The sequence below is a fragment of the Sminthopsis crassicaudata genome, chromosome 4 (assembly GCF_048593235.1).
Source record: "Sminthopsis crassicaudata isolate SCR6 chromosome 4, ASM4859323v1, whole genome shotgun sequence".
Classification (NCBI taxonomy): domain Eukaryota; kingdom Metazoa; phylum Chordata; class Mammalia; order Dasyuromorphia; family Dasyuridae; genus Sminthopsis; species Sminthopsis crassicaudata.
Window position 1 is genome coordinate 424122763 of NC_133620.1, and position 13936 is coordinate 424136698.

Genomic DNA, 13936 nt, shown 5'->3' on the forward strand with positions numbered 1-13936 from the left:
ATTTGAATTGCTTTTTTATAGCTGCTTGCAATATTTTTCCTTTGTGTGGTAATTCTGCAGCTTAGCCATAATATTCCATGGAGTTCTTTTTTTAGGGTCTTTTTCAGAAGGTGTTCGATGAATTCTTTTGACACCTATTTTCCCTTCTGTTTCTAATATCTCTGGACTGTTCTCTTTGATTTCCTGTAAAATAGAATCTAGGCTCTTTTTTTTCGTCATAATTTTCGGGAAGTCCAATGATACTCAGATTATCTCTCCTGGATCTATTTTCCAAATCTATAGATTTTCCCAGTAAGTATTCGATGTTATTCTCCAGGTTTTCATTTTTTATTTTTTTGTTTTTTTGTTTTATTTGACTGATTCTTGGGTTCTCAATGAATCATTCATTTCTATTTGTTCCATCCTGATTTTTAATTAGTTATTTTCTTTATTCACATTTTTAGTTCTTTTTGTATATGCCCAATTGTGTTTTTAAATGAATTATTTTGCTGTATTGATTTTTTTTCCATTTCCCTATTTTTTTAGAGAAGTATTTTCTTTTTCCAATTCAGAAATCCTACTTTCCTGATACTTTTTTTTTATCTTTTCCAATTCAGAAATCCTACTTTCTTGAGAATTTTTTATCTTTTCCAATTCAGAAATCCTATTTTCCTGTGATTTTTTAACCAATTCTAATTCACAATTTTTTTTTCCTGGCATCTCCTCTGAATTCTTTATTTTTTCCAACTCAAATTTCAGAACGTTGTTATTCTCTATCATAGCTTCTCTTTCCTTTCCCCATTTTTTCTTCAAACTCTCTTAACTTTTTAATAGTCTCTTCTAGGAGAGAGTTATGTGATTGGGGGGCAGGTATTGTTCCCCTTTAGATTGTTATCTGCTGACTTTTTGCTAATAACTTCCTCGGGGTTGGATACCCACTCTTTCTCTGTGTAGAAGGAATCAATGGTTCTCTTGAGCTTTTTACTCATATTTAAAAAATCTTTTGGGGTCAATTCTTGGGGTAAGAAACTATTTATTTATTTATTTATTTGCTTATTTATTTATTTATTTGTTTGTTTGTTTATTTATTTATTTATTTATTTTACCAGCTTCCTCCCAGAGTGGATGGATGCCACAGGCCCTGGGCCTGAGATAAGAGATAGCTCTGTAGCTGAGAGAGAGTTCCCCTCCCCCTCCCTGGAAGTGCCTCAGAGGTGATTAGTACAGCTGGGGTATGAGGGTTGCCCAGTGAAGGACCCCTCTGTGTGTCCTAGAGACTTCCCTGAGGTCTAAGACTGAACAGTAAAGACGACACAAAGCCTAGCCAATGCATCCTGTGGGGCATGGATATCAACAACTGAAGTGAAAAGCTCCTGCGCTCAATCTGGAAGTGTCTGCCCAGAAACCGCGTTCCCTATTTCAAAGGTTCCGCTTCTCTGGGACTTCTGTGGTTGAGTTCCACAGCCTCCAGCCAAGCCAGGCACTATGTGAATTATATGTTGCCTTGGGCTGTGTCCCCACTTTTCAAGCTCTTAACTACCCTAAGGTGAAGCCCCAGACAGCAGAAGTCAGCTGCACAGCCTTGCTGAGATCTGTTAGGTCACTTCTGCATTGGGTTTGTTCTAGTATCTGGCTTTATATTTTAAAGTGGCTTGATTTCTCTTCTGATCTGCTGTTTTATAAGCAGAGAAGAGCTAACAGCTACCAAATTCTTCTATCTCAGTGGCTTCTCTGATCAGAGATTTCTCCCCAGCTTGATTGGAGCAGTGTGCTAGCACCTAACCATCTGTGCTGGCCTTTTTTCTTCCTCCTCTGGGAACCGACTTTTTCTGTTGAAACTCCAGATTCTCTTCAGCTGGTAAGTCATGCTTCCAGTCCTTGTGGTTTCTATCAGTCCAGCGTTATTTTTGAGGCTGCTTTAACTAATTGGTATTGAGGGAAAAAGGGAGCTCACAAAATCGCATGTTTCTTCTCCGCCATCTTGGCTCCGCCCCACCAATTATTAATTTTTTTTAAATAAAATGATAGATATATTATTTTCAAGTGTCAAAAATATTATTTCTCTTATTATTTTGACCACATGTTCACAAGCTGGGTTTTACTGGTGAGGTTCAGAAAGGAGACAGCAAAAGGTTGGGGTCTGAGATCAGACCAATATTGCAAGATGTATCAAAAGAATTTTCAGTCTTGAACCCATCTTTAAGTCAAAGGGAAACTTTTATTGTAATTGCAACACCAATTGAAGCAGGCTAAGTTACAAAAAAATTAGAAAGAACCAGGAGCAAGGAGACAAATTTATCCAGTTCTTCATGTCACTGATATGCTAATTTTATGGCCTAGAGGTAGAACTAAGGAGTGGTATATACACTATTGTCTCAGGAATTTGGTTATCTATGACAGCAGATTATGATTTTGACAGTCAACAAAATATGTATGACTATCCTAAGGTCAAAAGACTTTAGAATCACACAAATTATTGAACAAAAGTGCTCTAAGTTCAGGGGACCGTATCACTGTTATTTCCTCTAGGACTTATATTCTATCATTACTATGTTTATTTTGATGGTCATGTACTTCATCCTTCTGTGGAGAACGGCTAGATAAAGTGGATTTTAGAAAATGAACATCCTTTTCTTTCCCATTTCAGTTTCTCCTCAGGTATACACACTATATCTTTGAGAACAACAGGAATGCTATGATCTTATGTGTATTGTTTTTTTTTTTTTTTTTCTGTTTAGAAATCAAGATAAGAAGCATTCATTGATCACTAACTATGTGCCAGACACTATGATAAACCCTAGAAATCCAAAGAAAGACAAAATATTTCCTGCTCTCAAGTAATACACAGTTAAATGTTGGAGATGACATGCAAATGATTATATATAAATAAAATATATACAGAGTAAATTATAAATAATCTCAGAAGTAATAAAATTATCCCATAAACCATTTATCACACAATTATATAACCTCTTACATTCTGAGGCATAGTAAACAGACTTCTTTGAAGTTTACATTTCTACTGAAGGCACAGTTGAGTTTGCCAAGCATCCCAAAGAATTTGCAAAAGCATCTTGACCATTAGTTCATTGCTCATTGAGCAGGGTTACAGGCAAAGACATATGAGTTGCCCTCTCTGTCTTTATTGTCTTCCTATCTCCTAAACTCAATTTGTTACTGATTTTCAGTTTTTTTTTTCCCCAAGTTTCTGGTATCCCAAAATTATGTTTAATCTCTTAGCACCTAATCCATCCCAATCCCTTTCCTCTTTATCTTTTTCTCCTAAAAGACCAAGTCAACTTGAAATATCATGCAATGGTTATTTCCTATCCAAACTTCAAATGTAGCTTTTGTTGCTGTATACTCTAGACCCATAGACTTCCAAAGATCATTTATTGGGGGAATCTAAAACATTCAGTTTTGCCCTTCATTCCAAAATAGGTATAATATATCTAGATTAGTGAGTTAATGAGTAAAAGTTCATAAATTCTACTCTTCCAAATCATCCCCAACCAGATTCATATGCCTTCCAGCCATCTACTCCAGGCAACTTTCCCAGAAGTCACTCTACCCTCAATAGATACTAATAAATGCTTTTCATTCATTATTATCACTATTATGGACACACTTAAATGAGGTGCATGTATGTTGATTAATTCATATTTTTGCCAATTTATTTTCACAGCATGTAAGCTTATTGAGAGCAAGGCCTCTTTTATGTTTACCTTTATACTAAGTATATTATGCCCTAAGTGAAATGCCTGACAAATAGTAGGTAATGAATGCTTATTGATTTGAATTGAATTGCAAAGATTCCTATTCAACACTTTAAAATTAAATACAATTTCTGGTTTAAGGGAAAAGGGAAAAAAACTATTAAGCACTAGAAATTTTGGAGTTGGGATATACAATGTGAGGATTTAAAATTTCTCACTCCCAAGCTGTCATCATCATTGCCCTACAGTGAGCACTCAGACAGGTGAACAGAAAATAGCATTGAGACAAATTATATTTCTTTGCATACTCAATGTAATCTAAAACTTAGTTTGAAAATAACACTGATTCATGTAATAGAGTATAACTAACTCTGTCACAAGTTAAAAAAAAGAAGAAAGAAAAAGTTATCTCTGAGGCATTGTTATTCATTTCTATGATGATCATGTTATAATGATGGAAACTTGTGATTTCATTAGAATGGAGACTTCCTGGTGTGGAAACTCTTTTCACTGAGCAAAGCAGTAAATAGATTGTTACATTGCCAGATATAGTATTGAAAATGTAACTACTTTTCCCATTTATATAACCAGTGCTTAGGAGAGGAGGAGCATGAAGGGAGTTTTGGTCTATCTGTGTGAAAGACTGATAGCTTCCACACCCACCACCACCATATCTTCTATGTGACATTCCTCAAGGTGTTAAAATTGTTTTTCTTTAATCATAATAAGGAATATAAACATTGATATAAATATACATATATATATATATATATATATATAATTCATATTATATATATATATATATATATAAATTCACATATACCTTTATATATAATGTATATATTTTATATCATCTAAGATATCTAGATCTTTACCTTTATTTAAACTAATGTGCTATTGTACCATCTGGAAATAGGAGAATTATACAGATGCTAATTTCATGCCTCTCTGGAATAGAATGGCTTCTGCTTGAGGCATTAAGAATCTGTCAGGATCAATGATGGGACACCTTGCATGTTTAGGAATGTCATGCAAATGTCAGGGACTGGAATTTTATAAATTACTAAAATCGTTTGTCCCCCAAGAATTCATAAAACAAAGTCAACCTCACATCAGCTGGTCATTCCACCAGTGGCAGTCATTATCCTGTCATATCTTCCTGTATTTCCCTATGTGTTAGATTGGGGGTAAAGTATAGAAGTATATATTCTATTCTAAGATGAGGAGATACTCTAATAATTTTTATAATTTAGCTCACTTATTTGAGCATACTTGTTAATTAATTATATCTGCACTTAAATTTATTAATGTTAATAATGTATTTTTAATTTTAAAAGCATATTATTATTTTAGGAGTAGATTAGTAACATTTGGGTGAACATTTTTCTTTTGTTTTTTGTTTACTTACTTTTTATTAACAAATATGGATTTGCATATTATATTGAACCAAACTGATACAGAAAAGAACAAAAAGGTAAAAACAAACAGTGATCTTGAAATAATACTCCAATTGGGGAGATAATGTATAAATTTTTGAAAATAGACATACAAAAGAGAAATTTTAGAAACTTTAGAAAGGAAAGACTATTACAGTTAGAGAGAAAGTAGAGGAAGGTATAGTGGACAAGGAAAGATACTCCTATGAAAGAGAAATATAACTTAAGTAGTAAAGCAAACTAGCTTCTTATTACAACAGATGTTGATGAGGAGGAACAATATTACAGCTTTAGGGGATAGTCAGTACTCATACCTAAGAAGGGAAAATGAATTGCCCTGTATTAGGAATAGCAAGTAGACCAGTAGAGTGCTTAGGGGAGTAAAATGTAAGAAGATCAGAATGTTAGAAAAGACGAGGGTAGCTACAGCTTTAAATATAAACAATAGACTAAAAATAACAGGGAGTCAATGAAGTTTTTTGAGTAGGTAGCTAATAGATCAGTATATTATGAACATATCTTTGATAGCTATGTAAAAGATGGGCTGGAATTGGAGTAAAAGATGTAGAATTAAAGTTAAAAAAAACTTTTGTCACAGTCTAGGGGAATGGTGATGATGACCTGAATTAGTGGGAGTGAGTAAAGATATTACAAAATATTGTAAAGATAGAAATGATAAGATTTGGCAAAAGATCAGATGTGAAGTTAGTGAAAGTAAGGAATCAAGGTTGACAGCAAGGTTGTGAGCTTGGATAATTGACACTATTATGATTCCCTGAATTGTAATTGGAAAGTTTAGAAGATCTAAATTTGGAGGAAAAGACTTCAAGTAAGAAAATGGCTCTCACCAAGACACAGAAAAACTCAGTGTGATGTGCTGGTTAGAGACCATTATAGAATCAAGAAAAACTGATTTCAGTTTTGTCTCTCTTATATATAAGTGGAGTGATGATGGACAAAGCACTCATCTTCTCAGTGACTCAGGAAATTCTAATACTGTAAAGTGCAAGGGGCAGAGGAATAAATTAGATTCTCCAGTAGAAATAAAAACAACAATAAATAATGCCAATATTCCATGTATGGAATAGAAGAAAGATTCATAGATTTGGAGTCCAAAGATTTGGCCTAGCCACTTTACTACTGGTTTAACCTTGGAAAAGTAAATTAAGGTAATTACATTCCAATTTTATCATCTATAAGGTGATGCTGTACTACTTAATTCAAAAAGTTATTGGTAGCATCATGTGAAATGATGCATATAAAGAGGATTTTATATATTTAATATATACTATTTTTCTAATTACATGTAAAGACAATTTAAACATTATTTTTAATATTGAGTTATAATTTCTCTTCTTCTTCCCATCTCCTCCCCGAGAAGGCAAACATTTTGATGTCATATGTGTGCAGTCTTGTAAAACATGTTTTCATATGATCCATGTTGTGAAAGAAGAAATAGATAAAAACCCCAAACAAACAAAAACTAAAAATATTATATTTTTATTTACATTTAAATATTACCAGTTATTTCTCTGATGTGAATAGCAATCTTCATTATTCATCATTTTCGCTCTAATTTTCCTTTGAAATTAACTGTTTATCAGAGTTGATCATCACATAATTTTGCTATTACTATATTCAATATCTTCTGGTTCTTCTCACTTCACTTTGATCAATTCATGCAAATCTTTACAAGTTTATTCTGAAAATATTTCTTATAGCATGACAGTATTTTATCATAATCATATAGCAAATTCAGCCATTCCCTAAATGAAGGGCATTCCCTCAATTTTCAGTTCTTTGTCTCCACAAAATAAGCTGCTATAAATATTTATACAAGTAGAACTTTCTCCCTTTTTGTCTCTTTGGAATATAGATGTAATCATCGTATTTCTACATCAAAGGGTATGCACAGTCTTATAACTTTTAGGGCATAGTTTCTATAACTCTCCAGAATGATTAAATCAGTTTCTAACTTCACCAACAGTGAATTACTCAATATTCCCATATCTCTTTCCAACATTTATCATTTTCCTCTTCTGTCATGTTAACCAATCTGATAGGTGTGAAGTGATATCTCAAAATTGTTTTAATTTCCCATTTCCCTAATCAATAGAAATTTAAAGCAATTTTTCATATTACTATAAATAGATTTGATTTCTTTATCTGAAAACTGCTTATTCATATTACTTGACCATTTATCAATTGGGGAAAGACTTGCATTCTTATAAAATTTACTCTTTACATATTTGAGAAATGAGGACTTTATCAGAGAAAATGGTTTTCTGCTTTTGTTCTAATGTGTGACATTCATTCTGTTTATCTATAACATTTTTAAATTTAATGTAGTCAAAATTAATCATTTTACATTGCACAATACTCTCTATCACTTGTTTAATTAGAAATTCTTCCTTTATCCATAGACCTCATAGTTAAATTATTTCACTCTCCTCTAATTTGCTTATGGTATCATCTTGTATGTCTCAATCATATACATATTTTGACCGTGGTACATAATGTGAGATGCTGATCAATACTTAGTTTCTGCCAAACTATTTGCCAATATGACCAGAAATTTTTGTCAAATAATGAGTGCTTATCACAAAAGTTAGAATTTCTGTATTCTTCAAATACTAGATTACTAAAGTAATTACTATATGTATGGTATCCCCAATGAACTTCATTGATTCATCATACTCTTAATGGCAAATGGTTTTGATTTTTATTGCTTTATAATATAATTTGAGATCAAGTACAACTATACCACCTTCCTTTAATTTTTTTCTCTGATATCCTTGATATTTCTGACCTTTCTGATGAATTTTATTATATTTTTTCTAGTTCTATGAAATTATTTTTGGTGGTTTGCTTACTATGACAATGAATAAGTAAATCAATTTAAGTATAGTTGTCATTTTATTATATAGGCTCAGCCTATCCATGAGCAATTAACATTTTTCTAATTTTTCTACATCTGGCATTTTATAACTATTCATATAGTTCCTAGGTTTGACTTGACAGATAGACTTCCAAGTATTTCATATTGTCTAAAGTTATTTTTCAGTTAAATTTCCCTTTCCATCCCTTGCTGCTAGACTTTGTGGTAATACTTAGAAATAGCTATGTTCATCATTGATTTGAAGTTATATGTGCATCATCTTTTTTATTATACTATATTATGGAAATGTTTGTTTTATTCCATGAATTAAAAATGAACTAATTTAAAACAGAAATGCTAATGATCTATATGAGTTTATTTACATGCTGTAACATTGCTAAAGTTCTACAAATAACAAATCTGCTTATTTCTGAATGATTTTTAATTATTTCAAATAGTTATAGGTTTTTTAGTTGATTCTCTAGGATTTACTTAGCATGCCCTCACATCAACAGCAAAATCCTAGTGTTGTTTCCTCGTTGTCTATTTTAATTCTCTCAATTATTTCCTTATTTCTATAGTTACAATTTCTAGTACAGTATTGAATAATAAATATGATAATGTGCATCCTTGCTTCACCTCTGATCTTATTGGGAAGACTTCTAGCTTATTCTCTTACAGTTGATTCTTGCTAAAGATTTTAGATAAATGTTGTTTATCATTTTAAGTCCCATTAATTCTTCTGCTTTCGAGTATTTATTTATATGTGTATTTTTAAAAGGTTTTTTTTGCATCTTGTGAAGCAATCAAATGATATTTTTTGGTTTTTATATTTATGTTGATGGTTTCCAGAATAAAAGTTTTTAAAAGGTAAAAAGCTCTGTCATCATCATATTTATCAACAAGTACTTAAAAGCCCCTACTTTGTTTTAGACATTATACTACTACAGATATAAAGATAAAAACAAATCCTTATTCTCAGAGAGCATACAGAGGAGCAAATAACATATTACCAATTCTATACAACTTATATATACTATAAATAGGAAGCTAATAATAATAGCTAGCATTTGTATGAAACAAATGTATGTGTATGTATATGATAAGCATTGAGCTAATCATTGTATAAGGTACAATCTAATTTATTCTTCACAAAAACTTTGGAGTTAGATACTACTGTTTCTTCCATTTTACAATTCAGGAAACCAAGGCAAAAAGATATTAATTGACCTGCCCATCATCAAAAAGGTAATAAATTATCTGAGACTATATTTGAATTCAGATTTCTTTGATTCCAGAGCAAGTTTTAACTGCCTCTGTATAGCTTGACAATAACTATGATGAGTGCTTTTAATTTTGAAAAGTGTTTTCCCTACAAAAATAGATATTTAGCTTTGTCAATGTAAAAAAATAATTATAAATCTTATAGGCATTACTATGGTAATTTTGTCATTGAAAATACTTGTATTCAGAGGTATAATCAGAGGAACTCAGACTTCCCTGGAGTCAATCATTCAGTAAACATTTATTAAGTACCTACTATTTGCCAGCCACTTTTCTAAGTGCTGGGGATACAAGAAGCAAGCAAACAAAAAATGTTTCTCTTAAAGGAGTTCACAATCTAATGGGGAAGCATCATTAAATATGTTAACAAACTCTGGCACATATATCATAGAATAAAGGAATAACAAATGAAAATTTGTAGGAATTCTTCACCTGCATCAATTAATTTCATTGTTTTTGTTTTATATTTCGGTAACTATGTCAATATAATTGTTTTACTTTAAAACTATATTTTATATACTTAAAATAATTCTCAGAAGGCATCAATATGCCAAAGGTGTTCATGGCACCAAAAACCCCTGATAAAGCACTTAGCACTTAGTACTATATCTATTAAGTTCATTTATTTTCTACAACTAGCATGTAAAAGAGTAATCACAAATCTTGCTATCTTGGACCCTTTTATTTATGAGGAAATGAAAGCACAGAAGTGAACTTATTTGTTCATGCTCATATAAGTAGTATGGGAGACAACATTTGAATCCAAGTTTCTCCTGACTGAATGTCCAATGCGCTTTTCATTATATCACATTGTGGCTTCATAGAATGGCCCAAGTGGAAGGATTTCAGGAAGCCATTTCCTCCAATGCCTATTAATATATTAATCCTCTCTCCAACGTCACCAAAATCCGGTCATCCAGTTGTCTTTTGAAAATTAACAGGGACAATAAATCCATTAGCTATAAAGAAATTTATGTGCAACACAATACGTGTATGTATGTATATATGTGTATACATATTTGTATACACATGTAACAAATGTATGCTATATAATATCCATCATAAACACATGCATTATCAGTGCCTACTATGTAGCAAGCACTGCACTAAGCAATATAAAGAAAGGCAAAATATAGTCCCTGGGCTAATGGAACTGAGTTTAATGTGGAAGAATACATGCAATTAACTCAATAAAACATGATATGCATAAAACAAATTGGATTAATTCTCAGAGTGCAGGCACAAAATTTCTTGCAGAATGTGGGAATTCAGATAAGACCTGAAGATAACCAGATAAACTAAAAGATATAGATGAGAAGTGTTTTTGGCAAAAGAAAAAGTAAATGGAAATATTCAGAATAGGGAAAAGGGATATTATTGCAAGTAAAAGAAAGAAGGCAACTTTAATTTGACCACAAAGTATATGGAGGAACTCTGTTTTTTGTTTTTGTTTTTTGCTTTTTGCCCTTTTTTTAGAGGTGATAGGATAGCAAATATGTCTTAGAAATATCAATTTGGTAATTGAGTAAAGGATGGATTGGAGGGAAGGTGGGGATATTTGAGGCAGGGGAAAAAACCCAGCAGATTATTATAATAGATTAGCAATGATGTGATTGGGTTTTTATCAGGCTAGAGGCAATGTCAGAGAAGTGTAAGGCACATATACAAGATAGTATTTAGACAGAATTGGGAATGGTGACTAATTGGATGTGGAGGGTGAGAGTAAAGAGTTGAGGATGATACCTAGTCTATGACCCTGAATGACTAGGAGATAGTGGTACTTTCCACAATAAAAAGGGAAGTTCAAAATTGGGGAGGACTTAGAGAAAAAGAAGAGTTCAGTTTTAGACAAGTTAATATTAAAATATAAGTTGTAAATATATGACTAGAAGGTAGGAGAGAGGCTAGGGCTGGACAAATAGTTATGAAGTTGTAAAACAAATAGTTATGCATAGAGAAGAAAACTTAAACTATGTTTAAATGCATCATATATGTAGATGTAATGTGAGTATTCATTTTATGTGTAGTAGAGAGGGGTTTAACAAAGAGAACAAAAATTCCTTTCCCTACTAATAAGCAAATTTATAAGGACTTACATTCTAACAGTATTTTGATGGTTAGTGAAAGCATTACGAGCATTCTGTCTCAAAATGATATAAACCATTAGACAAAAAATTTCTATCCCTAAATGTCAGAAACTATGGTTATGGTAGGACATGTGAATTTTCTCTGGGAAACTTTATAATTGCTGGAGTTAGGCTTTTCAGCAATGTCTATAGTTAGTTACCCCTCAGTTTACATGCTAAGTCTTTTAGCAGGAGAATTTGGTTTCAGTATTTATGAACTACAGCAGGCAACGTGTACCTCAGGGCCATGAAAGCAAGTCCAAATGCATTTAATCCAATGTGCCACAGCAGATCTGTTGCCCATGGAAACAAAGACTTCTTTTGACAGGAGCTCACTCAGCAAGGGCTAGAACAACTGATAATCCCATCGATTTCAACCATTGCCCTATTCACAGCTGGTTTCACCAAGGGGAAAGGGGAGAGATGGAGAAATATTCAGTTTCAGTATTATAAGATGGTTTATACCCCATCTAGCATTTAGCTCTCCAGTTTTATCCCTCAGATTTGTATGACAGGAACACTTCCTTGTTTTTAAGTAAATTAATAGAAAGAAAGAGAAAGAAAGGCATGAAGGAAAGAGGAAGGAAGGAAGAAAGGGAGGAAGAAACCGAAATGATTAAAGTGTTGTGCCCTACCCAACCCCCACCATTCTCTGGAAACCCTTTCCAGTAGTAGACAGAGACTACTAATTTGATGCCTGGTTAGATGGTGTCCATTGAATTTGAAAGGACCAAATTAATATCTTTATGTTGTTGTCAATGTGTAGTGTACATGTGTATTGTTTCTCCTGACCTCAGAAAGACTATGAGAGTACATGTGTATTGTTTCTTCTGACCTTCTTGTGATTGTTTGCCTTGTGTGAGGTTCTCTGTAAAACAGTTTTTTAAGCAAACCAAAATTCATATGGAAGTGGTTTAATTTTCTGGCATGGCACTGGTATACTGTCCAAGTTTCACAGGCATATAATCTATTCAATAAATTAATATTTTACTACAAATATAGCAGGTTTTCAGCTACTAATCAAAAGGTTAGTTTGTTGTTTCAAAATTTAAATCTCATTGGAAGTGGTGAAAACTAATGTTTTCATATATGTGTGTGTACAATGTTGTTATTGAGTCATTTTTTAGTTATGTCCACCTCTTCTGGACCCCATTTGGGGTTTTCTTTTTATTTATTTCTTTGTTTTTGAGAGTTAAATGACTTGCCCAGACTTTTACAGATGGTAAGTGTTACAGGATGGACATGAACCCAGGTGTTCCTGACTCAGGTACTCTATCCACTGCATCATGTAGGTGCCCTTCCTTGGGGTTTTCTTGGCAAAAATACTGAAATGCTTTTCCATTTCTTTTTTTAATAACAAGAATTTATCATTTATTTTTTAAAATTTTATTTATAATTTTTGACAGTATATATGCATGAGTAATTTTTTTATAACATTATCCCTTGTATTCATTTTTCCAAATTATCCCCTCCCTCCCTTCCTCTACTCCCTCCCCTAGATGACAGGCAATCCCATACATTTTACATGTGTTACAATATAACCTAGATACAATATATGTGTGTAAATACCATTTTCTTGTTGCACATTAAGTATTAGATTCCGAAGGTATAAGTAACCTGGGTAGATAGACAGTAGTGCTAACAATTTACATTCACTTCCCAGTGTTCCTTCTCTGGGTGTAGTTGTTTCTGTCCATCATTGATCCACTGGAAGTGAGTTGGATCTTCTTTATGTTGAAGATATCCACTTCCATCAGAATACATCTTCATACAATATTGTTGTTGAAGTGTATAGTGATCTTCTGGTTCTGCTCATTTCACTCAGCATCAGTTGATGTAAGTCTCTCCAAGCCTCTCTGTATTCCTCCTGCTGGTTATTTCTTACAGAGCAATAATATTCCATAACCTTCATATACCATAATATACCATATACCATAATGTCTCCAATTGATGGACATCCATTCATCTTCCAGTTTCTAGCCACTACAAAAAGAGCTGCCACAAACATTTTGGCACATACAGGTCCCTTTCCCCTCCTCAGTATTTCTTTGGGATATAAGCCCTGTAGTAGCACTGCTGGATCAAAGGGTATGCACAGTTTGATAACTTTTTGGGCATAGTACCAAATTGCTCTCCAGAATGGTTGGATTCTTTCACAACTCCACCAACAATGTATTAGTGTCCCAGTTTTCCCACATCCCCTCCAACATTCATCATTATTTGTTCCTGTCATCTTAGCCAATCTAACAGATTGTCTTAATTTGCATTTCTCTGATCAGTAGTGATTTGGAACTCTTTCATATGAGTGGATACAATTTCAATTTCATCATCTGAGAATTTTCTCTTCATATCCTTTGACCATTTATCAATTGGAGAATGGTTTGATTTCTTATAAATTAGAGTTAGTTCTCTATATATTTTGGAAATGAGACCTTTATCAGAACCTTTAACTGTAAAATATTTTCCCAATTGTTACTTCCCTTCTACTCTTGTTTGCATTAGTATTGTTTGTACAGA